This window comes from Helicoverpa zea, chromosome 4, assembly GCF_022581195.2.
Source record: "Helicoverpa zea isolate HzStark_Cry1AcR chromosome 4, ilHelZeax1.1, whole genome shotgun sequence".
NCBI classification, from domain to species: Eukaryota; Metazoa; Arthropoda; class Insecta; order Lepidoptera; family Noctuidae; genus Helicoverpa; species Helicoverpa zea.
In genome coordinates this window covers 12,299,738-12,312,134 of record NC_061455.1, presented here as the reverse complement: position 1 = coordinate 12,312,134, position 12,397 = coordinate 12,299,738, and the positions used below count along the sequence as shown (strand labels likewise).

At 34.5% G+C, this 12,397-nt stretch overlaps 1 protein-coding gene across 7 annotated transcripts in view; it reads left to right on the top strand.

The window, feature by feature from the left end:
* LOC124629528 (CUGBP Elav-like family member 4) overlaps positions 1-12,397 on the top strand; it is a 572,069-nt gene that overhangs the window by 507,967 nt on the left and 51,705 nt on the right. The window lies entirely within an intron of this gene.

Sequence of the window (12,397 nt, the reverse complement as noted above, 5' to 3'; positions counted from 1 at the left end):
TTATTTTCTATCAAGAAGGAATAATGAAATATTAGAACTACACCCTAAGCTGTCTTCACCGCATATCTACTTCTACATAGCTTATTTATATCACTTCAGTATTCTATTATCATCATCGTCATCGTCCGGCCATTGTTCTAATTTTATTTATTCTCAGCTCAGCATGTTTTCTCTTTCTATCTTCAGTCATCTCACAAGTTCCTTTTCTTAAAAAAATAGTTTACTTTCCTTTTTAACGTCCCACTTACATTTCACCAATCAATCCTAATTACAGTATAATTACTACCAAAAACAATTGTATCTTCTTACAATTGACCCAAAATTCCTAGCACTTTAAAAGCAGGCATTCTGCCAACCTCCCAACATTTCCGTCGAGTGCTAATGGAGAAATATTGTAGCTAATTGGCATTCTAAAACTGTAATAAGATCGGATTAAAGTGCCTGTTAGCGGGTGTAGAATTATTTGCAACATAAGTTGAATGGGAAAGCGAGAAGTGTTAACAGCAAGTGCATATGCAATGTTACTTGGTGATAAGTTTCCGAGTAGGGAGTATTCTGCTTTCGGTTTTTCATTCATTAAGTTTGAGGTGTGAAATTGTGAATTTTAAATCAAGGCTTTTTGATCACGCTTTGACAATAGAGAGGTAAACAAGAACAGACATATTCAGATTAGTAAAAAAATTGCCTGATTGATTTTCGTCTATAATATATCGTAACTATTATACAATATTTTACCAAATTGATGAATTTTTATATTGATAAGAAATTATAACTGACCCGTTTCATACCTTTCGAGTTCGAGTGCAGACAAAACTCCTTTCTATTCCCCATTGATCCGTTCAGCCATGCCCTACGTATAACAAGAACAATAATCCCATAACGAGAGCTGTCACGATCAAGCGCCACATTATTAGCGCTCCCCGGCGATTTTTAATAACGCCCGCTGCCCGCGATTTGCCCTAATGGACACTTTTAATGGCCAAATGAATATTTAAAAGTGAACGCCATCAAATTTAAATGTTATAAAATTAATTCAACGGATATCCTCCACATTTATTGGTTTTCACGATAACCCAATCGGTAAGGTAACATTATCGCCGATTATGAATAATATTCAGCTGTAATTTATTCGCGTGATTTTATGGAGATTTTATTTCATTGTTCTGTTTTTAATCATTAGATATAGATATTTAATTAGCGACCTTTTTATATTACACAACTCAATAATGTTAATAGATTCATGAACAACATCATTACTAAAACCCACATAATTACTGTGAGCAAACCCTGTTTTGTATAATTACTTCGACAGGCCCAACATGCATACCATGTTGTTATAATTCACTTAAATCCATAGTCTACAAGCCTGATTGTGTTAGCGACGCTGACGGAACAACCTTCCAACTAAATTGCCAGCCAACATAACTTTGTGCCACAATGTACGGAGAAAGTAAAGAAAACTATACATTTCCCATTACTCCTTGGCCAGTGGCCGGCCACTCATTAATAGTAAAAAGCAACCGCAGCTCAGCACGGCCCGGGTAGACAGCGAATGAAATGGGTAATAAAAGTAATAAAGTGTATTGTTTGCCAGTAGATCGATAGCCAAAGACCCATTTAATTAATGACCAATCTCCCGAGACTCACCGGCACTTTCACTAATTAATTAAAGTCTGCTGCAAACGGAGTAATAAAGTGAAGTCTCATGTTTGCTTTCATTGTTTTAAAAGAAAGGCTTTTTCCTTCGGCCAGATATCGGCGTCGTGTCAATGTTATTAGGCGCACGGATGAAATTTCCCTATATATCGGCGCTTGACGCAATCAACGAGATTCGATTGAAGACAAGATTGAGCTGCCGCTCCGAAGATTTGATGAAGCACCTATCACTTTGCGCCGGCCGATCACCTGCCGGATCCCCGAAATTGGCGACGTTTAAAAACTGAAATCCACTTTGTGATCCGAATGCGATGAGTCGTATCGATTCTGTTTACTCGACTGACTCGATTACTCGAATCGATTTGCTTATAGCACTCGATTTAATAGCGTAATCATGTTTGGAATATTATTACGCGTTGTTTATTATTCGTACTTTAGTTTGGAACTTTTCGAATCTCATTATTAGGCAAGTTGTGTTGCGATGGCGGAGTTTGTTTTTCTTCGTAATTGAAATTGATTAATAGGTTAGGAATATAAACAGGCTATATACTTGCAGAAACAATCATTTATATGATATAAACTCTATTTATATGAGGTTCTCGAGACCTTTCATAATTTTATCGCTGAAACCTATGTTTGAGAGACCGGCTGTGTAAGTAATATAAAAACAGAGAAAACGGTGAATATATAAAGTTGTTTCATTGAGTTCAATAGAAGGCAATATTTTGAGGCACCTTTGATGTTGGCTTATTTAAACAGAGGGGTTTTATGCCTTTATTGCGTCACGCCAAAATGTTTTTCCTTTCGATAAGTGTGTATAAAGCATGTATTATATAAATATATTGCTTTTATATTTCTTTGAAACAACATTTTCTTTAATATTTGACATAATTTCATGTTTGCTATCGTTCGTTTCATTTATGAGATCTAGTAATGAAACCTGCTTCGTATAAAGGATGTGCAATCAAAACATGAATATTTTTCACAGTTGTTCCTTTCTACAGAAATATAGCTAACCGTAGCAAAATAGGTAATAACAAAATAACGTCAGGCAAGCATGCAAAAATAAAGAACATGTTACAACTAAATTAGCTAATACAAATTCAATTTCTGATGTTCGCTAGCGATAATAGCCCCATGCACAATATCCATTACCGAGTTACTCACTCTACTTGTACAAAAAGTAGAAGAAATACTTCCTTGTACTGTACTTAATTTAAAATACGTTAAAATCGTTAATGTTCAGTACTCTAATTCTTTGAAAGTTTTTGTACTTTTACAAAAAATTACAATGACTTGACACCGCATACTGAGAGCTTATTTGTCTTAAAAAAATAGGTGTCATTTTGATATAAATATTATCAAAGACTTCCAAATACTCAAAGTTCTATCCTTATCGATGGATATGGTAAACCCTGATATATAAACTATCAGATTTATACATCACATTCACCCTATCTCTTCGTCACTATTTATGGAATGTAAGTCAACAAAATTGCTGACTTATTCTCCAAGTTTTACTACAAACTATAGTCTTAAGATAAGTTTCGATATTTTCCTTTGATTCCCATAATATATAGTAGGTATAAGTATAAACGGCTTAATGGGGAATAATAAATTATTCCATCAACGTAATAACATTACCTACAGTTATTGACGAGACCTCGAGAACCTGACGAGCAAAAGAGAAAACATATACGCCTATACGGATGGAATTATATTATGTATTATATCTAAACTGTATTATGTACTATAGGAACTTATACAGGGCTAACTTTTAACGATTGCGCTTTTTTTGTTATCTTTTGTTTTAAAAACTGTGACACATAAAAAAAAACGCGTCCATCATGTTTGCACAGGATTTAAAATATTCCTGTATAATGTGATATCTTTTATATGCAATGCTTAAACCTTAAAATAACTATATAGACTGGTTTTTATTTACCTTTGGCAATTATTGCCTAAGATGTGAAATTAAATCAAAATTTATTTTGCTAGGATATTTGAATCACTGTTTAGTGTAGTCTGGAGAAAACTTGGTGCTGTAAGGGCCTTTTAAGTTTTAAAACAAATTATATAATGAATCTTGCTCTTTAAGATGAATTACAAGTTATTCTTAAACGAAGTTGATAGTACACTGTAGGCGGTTTGACCTTGACTAAATATCACTGAACTTAACCCTTTGCTATTCTTGGACAAAAATAACAAAACATTTAGCCAATTAAAATCAAATAATTTACTAAATCCTTTGAGATAAAGCTTGCACTATTTTCATGTGACAATGTAAAAGAAAGAAAGAAAGAAAGAAAGAAAGAAAGAAAAGATATTCGAACATGTCATGTTTCGAACATCTTTGGCTTTCGTCTGACAACCAGTGTTACCAGGTAGTATCTAGTTACCTGAGTAAATGAGTTGTGAAGGTCAGACAGGCAGTCACTCCATGTAAACAACTGCACTCAACTATATCCAACAAGACAGGTGACTCTAGCATACTTGAGAAAAAGCTACGCTGTTAAACAAAGTTTCACTCCCATATTATCCATTACCCTCAAACCTAACACCAATCCAAAACACTTCCTTACTAAACCAGCAATGCTTACCAAACAACAGCATATATTTGTACGACAGATTTAAACAGGGCTAGCACACACGCGCGATTGCTTGCCGCCCATTATTTTTACGGTCGCCGACCACCACTCATCGCGATCTGCTGTGTGAACGCGGCTTTATACGGCTTTCGCAGATTAATCTTGGCGGCGCTATAAATGTGGATTATGGTGAGAAGGCATGTTAATCTTTTTTGCTTTTTTTTTAATGGGAAATTGTTATTTTATTTGGATTTTATTTTGAGAAAATTCATTTTCAATGTGTTTATTTTGATGGTGTCGAAAATTAAGATGATTCACCTTACCAAAACGTTTATAGAAATTTTCATGGGTTATTATATCCGAATGCTTAAAAAATATATATTTCAATGACAGCTTATCTTCCTACCTATTTATATTTAGCCTAAAGCGAAAATGGGTAATGTTTATTTATCTTTCCACGTAAAGTAGAGAAGCATGTCAGTTAAAGTCAGTTTAACTATTGTTATTATCTGAAAAAAATCCCAGGCATACCTATAAGAAATACGTAGTCAAATTGAGTATCTCCTATTTCTTGAAAATCTGTTAAAATAAATAAGCGCATAACACAGTATCGGTTCCAAGTGATTTGTTATGGAAAGTAACTTAGTTTTTAAAGGTATTCATTACTTTAAACGTTTATAAGTTTCTGAGAAATGAATAGAAATGTAAATATTTAATGACTTGGAACATTAGTGCACATTCATACATACATACATGACGTGCTTGCAATGTAGATTATGACCACAAGCGTAAGAAACTTGTGCACATTTCAGGGTTACTTTCGTAAAAAGAAACCAGCCGCAGCTTAGTCACCATTTACATAAACATTTTAAAAATATATGCATTTATTAATTACAGCAGAATGGTCATCATATTAACCTTGTAAATAATAATAATAATTACATTTATTTCAAGTAACTTTGACTCATAATATACAAAAAAATACCAGTAAACACAAAAACTTGTTAGTAACACTTACACCTATGTTAGTAGTTACATTTTAGGCTTAGATCTGTGTATGCCATAACAGCCCGTGAGAAATGGCACAGCAGCGACCCAAGTACACACAGTCAAAGCACTGGTACTCAGCTACATCTGGTTAGAATGGAAGCCGACCCCAACATAGTTTGGGAAAAAGACTCGGAGGATGAGGGTCATCATATTAACACATATTTAACCCCACAATTAAAAAACAACCAGCCGTCGCCCCATCTCCCCAAAGTCCAATAACAGCCTCAATAAATGTAACGCCAAAATAAAAATTAAGAAAAATGTTCGACAATAACAGACGCGTAACTTCGTAACGGCTGTACGTATTTGCATATTATTGGAGCAATTAATAACCTCAGGGTTTCGGCGGATTATACAGAATTAAAGATGGACGCCTGTATCTGCGGTTTCAATTGAATTTCGGGTATGTGAAATTAGTTTGCAGTTGAAAGATGTGGATTGGTCGAGGTATATTAAAAAGTTTTGATAAAAATGTCTACATAATTAGATGCTGAGCTATAAGATATTATCTGTTTTTGTAAGAGAAAATAAATGGAAAAATAGTGTGCGAAAAACAAAAGACAATTCACACTAATTGAATGACATAAACATGGAATTGGATTTCTCACTTAAGAATAAATGGATGTAAAATAATTATGCGAAACGTAATAAAATTGGAGAAAGTATTCTCAACCACTTATTTTATTATTCGTACACATTTATGTGAAATTATTACTTTATTGCACACAGACCACTAAATAAATATTAAAATCTGTTTCGGTTTACTTACAAAACTAGACGGCCACAATTTTAAACATAATATTTACATTTAAATATTTCAGTCAATATTTAAATCTGTAACGAGGCACAAATAAATTACTTGCTATTAATTTTCACTATAAATCTTCTGAACATATTGTTATTTAAATTAAGTGTCTGAACTTTAAATATATATTTAAAGTTCGTGTCGATAGTAATTTGGGTGCGAGCCCTTTAGGGGTTTTGCATTGTTTTAATTCTGTTATCAAAATTTAAGGCAGCCGATTGTAAACGGTGAGAGGCAAAAAAATCGTTGTATTGCGTGCGACGAGCCGACCTTTGTCTGTGGTGCAAGTGGATAAATATAGACTATGGACAAGACACACCACCACTACTTTCATAGATTACATTACCTACTTCCTTTTACAACGAAACTAAAGAAAGAATCGTCCTTTAATTGTATTTAAATTAATACTTATATTATATTGCCATTAAATTCTCATTTGTGGGAAAATCAAATTAAAATTAAATATACATTTAACACGAATCCTTTAATATGTCAACATTTACTTTTGTCCATAAAGTTTTAACGGTTTCATAAAAAGATGAAACTGTTATAAAAATAGATTATTATTTAATAAATTACTAGCTAAGCTAAGGGTATAAGCATGTTAAAACAATCTCCAACTCGCCCCGCTAATTCTTCTACCTTACGCCCCACAATTAATAACTGACAGTATTTATCGCGAGCTATTAAGAGCAGGCAATCCGCTATCACTGTCCAACACTATCTAAATGATGCTCCACTTTGCAATGAAACTTTCAATCTATTACGAACACTCCTAATTAATTACTAGAGCTAAAGAAAAACTTGGCTAAACAAAAAATTGACTAAATATACTTAATTTTGCTCTGCGAGTAAAAGGGTACAGGTAATATAGAGAAGGTTTTTCCTGTAAGAAATAGCTTGTCCATGGCAAGATTTAGGAATGGAATGCTTCTTCAATAAATGCTGTGTTTATCCACACACATAATAATTGTTTGTATTGTTTATATGCAAAACAGTTTAATTACGTGCAATCTAGCTTGTCTTATTAATTACTAGTGCTAAAGAAAAACTATGTGACTAAATATACTTAGTTTTTCCTCAGTTCGGCAGCGGGCTATGGTCGTATATTTTAGCTCGGTTGCAAAAGTTCGTGAGAGTAACTTCGCTAGTTGTATTAGCTAAATACGGTGCACTTTGTAACGTAAAAGTAACCTAGTTCTGTTAGTTGGGTCTTGCAACTAGTGCCCCAAAATTACCACTGGATATTTTTTTTCGATTCCATCTACTTTACTTTGTAAGTTGTAAATGTTGACTAAGAAGCTATTTCCAGATGTCCTTATGCGATATATCGGTAAATGTAAATAATGTTATAATTATAACGAAATACTATAAAGACATATTCTAGATAGCTACGTTTTGAATAAATTAAATGCCGAAACACATAAATCTATGTATAAAAAACCTGAGACTTCAATATCATAGGAAAATATAACACCGATCATCTGCCTCTCAAATATACAACTTACCATAACAAAAACCATCCCACCAAAACCAATTAAAGCACCCACCATACAAACTCCCCGAAATTCCCAATTTCCAAACTTTTTCCCCATCAATAATAATCAATAACAGGCCAGTTTCCCCACAATAGGCGTTAATAAGGGTCTGCACTGACCTATTTCGTGGCTAAGTTCGCGCTAAGAAGGCCTGCCGGAGCAGATAAGACGTGGCCGGTTCTACGGTTAATTGTGCGGAATAGATACCGGCCTGTCGCCGGTTGAGCCACGGTTTATATCGATTTTCCTGTATTTCTCGGGGTTTTTTTTCTATGCTAATCTTCTAGTTGTGGAATGGGAAAAGTTGCTTTATTTTTTTGTTGGAAATATAGGTTTTTGTGAATTTTTCCATTTTGTTTTAGGAGATAAATTGAAGTATTCTAGGTACTCCAGTAACTATCGAATACGCGTTATTTTTTATACATCAAGCTTTTGTTTACCAATAACACGAACTATAACACCTAAGTCGGGTCGTTCCATTTTAGAAACTCCTAAGTCCTTTATTGAGTCGGTAACCTACACCCACAGTTTTAGGAAACCGAAATACTGTACGACCATCGAATTATCGGAACATATAAAAAGAAAAGGGCATTCAACAGACTAGTCACACGCAGAGATGTTCAACGTTTGCACACAAAGCCACATCCGATATCGATAAAACCCCACTCGTATTATCATAAAAACACTCAATATTAAAAAGCAAACGATTCGCTATAACTCTGTCCATCGGTACGCACCATTCACACGATATTCGTATTCAGTAGGCGCGCCGTAAGTCGGCGCTATATCTTTTGAGTGCCTCCGTAAGGGCTGGCGTGCGCCAGTGAGCTTGCAAAGTAGTTATAAACTGCTAGTAAAGGCAGCACGGGCCGCTCGACGCGAACACACTTACAGTATACGTGTGGCGCGCCCTTTATCTTTTTATGCCTCGTTTAATATTGCGGCTCGACGCGATTAAGGTTATTGGATCGATTTTCGGGGCGTTTCTTGTTTGTTTATTTCGTATTAAGTGCTTTTATGTCTTTTACGATTTCTAAGGTGCGCAGTTTTGATGCTTCGTTGGTCCTGGGACTAAATATCCGGCCCCTGAGACCACGCATTAGAGAAACGCAAACTGCTCTGATTTCATAATAATGTAAAACTTTCTAGTTATACTTTATACACGAATAATATGACATTTATTTCAGTAATATCTACCATAAGCATTTTATTTTCAATTATAACTTTAAATCTTATTTAATACCAACCAAAATTATAACAGAAACCAAACAAAAACCAAACTTTAATTAATTCATATATAAATGCTAGATCTTAATTAGTGTACTATTTATTACTTAACTTATTATCAAGTTGAAACCATTAATTAATTATTCAAAGGTACTTAGACAACTTGTGTGGTACTAAAACTTCTATATGAGTACTCCTAAAAGCTTCTAACCCATTTTAAAGAGTTCATTGAATATTTAGACGACATTAATTAGTTTAAATTTTAGACAACATCAAATTATAATGTAATATAATATTTTTTTTGACACATTTTTCAAATATTTAAATCTAACATAGACTTATTCATCGACAGAATAGGCATCTCTTAGCTAATCAGGTTATCTTATAATCTGCAGAATTAATAAATTGAATTTTCTTTCCTTTGAACTGACTTGGCACAAACCGCTTCTAGTCACTAGACACCTAGTCGTACTTATATAAAAAATACAACTAAGTATTGCGTCCTCACTGCTAGAAACAAAACACATACCACATGCAAACAAAAACAAAGTACCTAAATAAACAATAAACATTGCAAGTTGCACTAAACGGTGCCTTTTCTCCAAGATTACCATACAAATAAAGTAGGATTACCGACCGATCAAGACATTAGCCTGATAGGGCGGTGCCACTCGCCGCGATCGCGTGCCTACTATCGAAGTGACGCCTCTATCTGTAGCCAAGTAAAAACCTGTGGACGCGCGATTTTTATCGGACTTTAATTAAATTAAAAATTGGATGGATGAAAAAAGTTTGTGCGTGAAAGTTTGAATGTTTTGATAGCTGTCTTTTTTTTAGACTTTTTTAAACGTAGGTACATAAATCAGTTAATTTTTGAATTGAGTTTAGTTTCAAAACCAAAATCGTGTGTATATATTTAGGTACTTTGTACTTTTTCAAGCAAATTGGTAATCATTTTAGAGCTGCCTCGTGCACTTTAATAATTTAAGTGTTAATTTCTTAAAAAGCTTCGTAATCGAACTGTAAGGACATGCCCTTGCTGATCCACATTAAGACCGTCGTCGATACAATAACATGTCACGTTCCGCAAGTAAAGCATTAATATTCTAGAAACTAAGTAATCTGATTAAGCAATATGTATTGTATGATATAATTGGGTTTAATAAAAATCTGACTTCGGACTGAACGCTTGTTTCCATCTGCCACCTGTTCTCCTGGATATACTTCATGGCGACCCTGCTATATAAAACGAATTACAGAAATAACAACCAAAAATTAAGACAACCTGAATGAAGAAAAATTCTGAATTGAAGAAACATCAAGAAAGAAGAAACATCAAAAAAAAAAAGAAACATCAAGAAAGAAGAAACAATTTAAATACAAGAAAGAAGCAGAAAAAAAAAAAACTTCAAGAAAGAAGATGGGAAAATCTTATTCAAAAGAAGAAGTTGTAATAGCTCAAAATGCAAACGGTAAAGCCAATGCCAGCACCAGTCAAGACTTTGGACCACTGATCAGTATTGAGAAAATTCTTTTGATTATAATACTGATTGTTTTACTTCTCGGAGCACTTTATTTCATCGCGAAAAAGTGCCAAAAAAGCGCAGTAAAAGTCTTAAGAAGAGAACTCAACGCCAGTACATTTAGTGTTGTTTCTCAACCCCAAGCAACATCGACGGTTTAGAACGAGGTGTCCAGGGATTTGCCCGGCCCACGGAGTCCAGGGTATAGCCCGGCCCAGTACCAGCGGAGTCCAGGGAATGTCCCGGCCCACGGAGTCCAGGGTATAGCCCGGCCCAGTACCAGTGGAGTCCAGGGATTGTCCCGGCAGCGGAGTCAGCACCACATCCAGCGAAACTGTCACCTCAAGCCTCGGAGTCTCCGTCGTCGCTAGCAAGTCGCTCCTTTGTATCAGGTTTCATTATTTTATTTAATTATGCATAGTTAAGTATTAAGTTGCCTATAAGTTAGTAAATTCACTAAATAACTATGAGCTAAGTATCTTTGTAATGACTTTAAACGAGTTGCTATCTATATCAAGCAAGTTGAAAGAAATTAAGGATTATCTTATAAAAATCGGTCCTGTACGGAGACAGACATCCGATACAGCAGAACAAAAAGTTTTACTAGCTCAATCGGAATATTGTAAGTTGGAGTGTATTTTGCTTGAGGTGCAAAGAAAAATTGAAAACTCTGAATTAAGTTCTGATAGTTTAAAGACAATTAACTCTATCATAAATAATATACATATTTGTTATAATAAGATCATTAGTTTATGTAATATAACTTCGAAATCATCAAAGATGGCTACAGAATCATTTAATTTAAAAACAGCTATTGCACTTTTACCCATAATGACTGATAAGGAACAAGACACTAAGCGTTTGATAGATGGTATCCAATTATACAGTTCAATGATCACCGATAAAACCAAAAACCTACTAATAGAGTTTGTTTTAAAGACTCGATTGTCTGAGGGTGCGAAACTCCGACTAAAATCTTCATATGCAACTATAGACAGTTTGATTACCGATATGCGTACATATTTAATACAAAAGAAATCAGCAGCAGCTAACCAATCTCAAATTTTAAATAGTAATCAGGAGCGTCGGTCCATTGAGCAGTTTGGCAATGAATTGGAAAAACTATTCGTTGACTTAACTATAGCGCAGGCTGATGGAGATGACTCTAAGTTTAACATATTACGTCCCATTAATGAAAAGTTAGCAATTAAACGTTTTTCAGACGGTTTGAATAATACGCGGCTAAGTACCATAGTAGCTTCTCGCCAGTTTACGTCATTGCCAGAAGCTATCCGTACAGCAATAGATGAGCATACGTTATTACCAAAAGAAGATCACATCCTGAACTTTAGAAATCCTTCCATTCAAAACCGGCCTTACTATAGACGAGGCAATACGTATATAAATAGGGGATTTAAAAATTATAGATACAATAACCCATCAGATAATAGGCAAGATCAAAATATTGCACCATCCAATTACAACAATAGGTACATGCGCGGAAGCAACCGTGGGACAGCACGCGGTCGAGGTTTCGGATTTCTTCGGACACCTGCAGGCGTGCAATATTTTCCGAGAAGCAGTGAACACTCACGTGTTCAGGTTGTTTCGCAAGAGTCGCAAGAACCAACAATAAATGAACCAACTATGAGCAATGAGTTTTTTCGTTCCTCTAATGAATGATAATAATGTTTTAAGCTATAGTAAAAGTAATGTAGTTTCACTTAACGTAATTTCAGCTAATTGTGCGACTTTTTTAGTAGATAGCGGTGCTACTATATGCACTTTAAAATATGAATGGTTAAATGAGTATTTAATAAGTAAACTTTGTTACAATAAGATAGTTATAAAAGGCATAAGTGGACAGTTAGTGTCAGAGGGCTACGTATATTTAGATTTAGTTCATAATGGTATAGTATTTAATCAACAGTTTTACGTTTTTAAGAATTTAAACTGTCCTACTGATGGTATACTAGGTCATGATTTTTTGAAGCGGTATGGAGCCGTCGT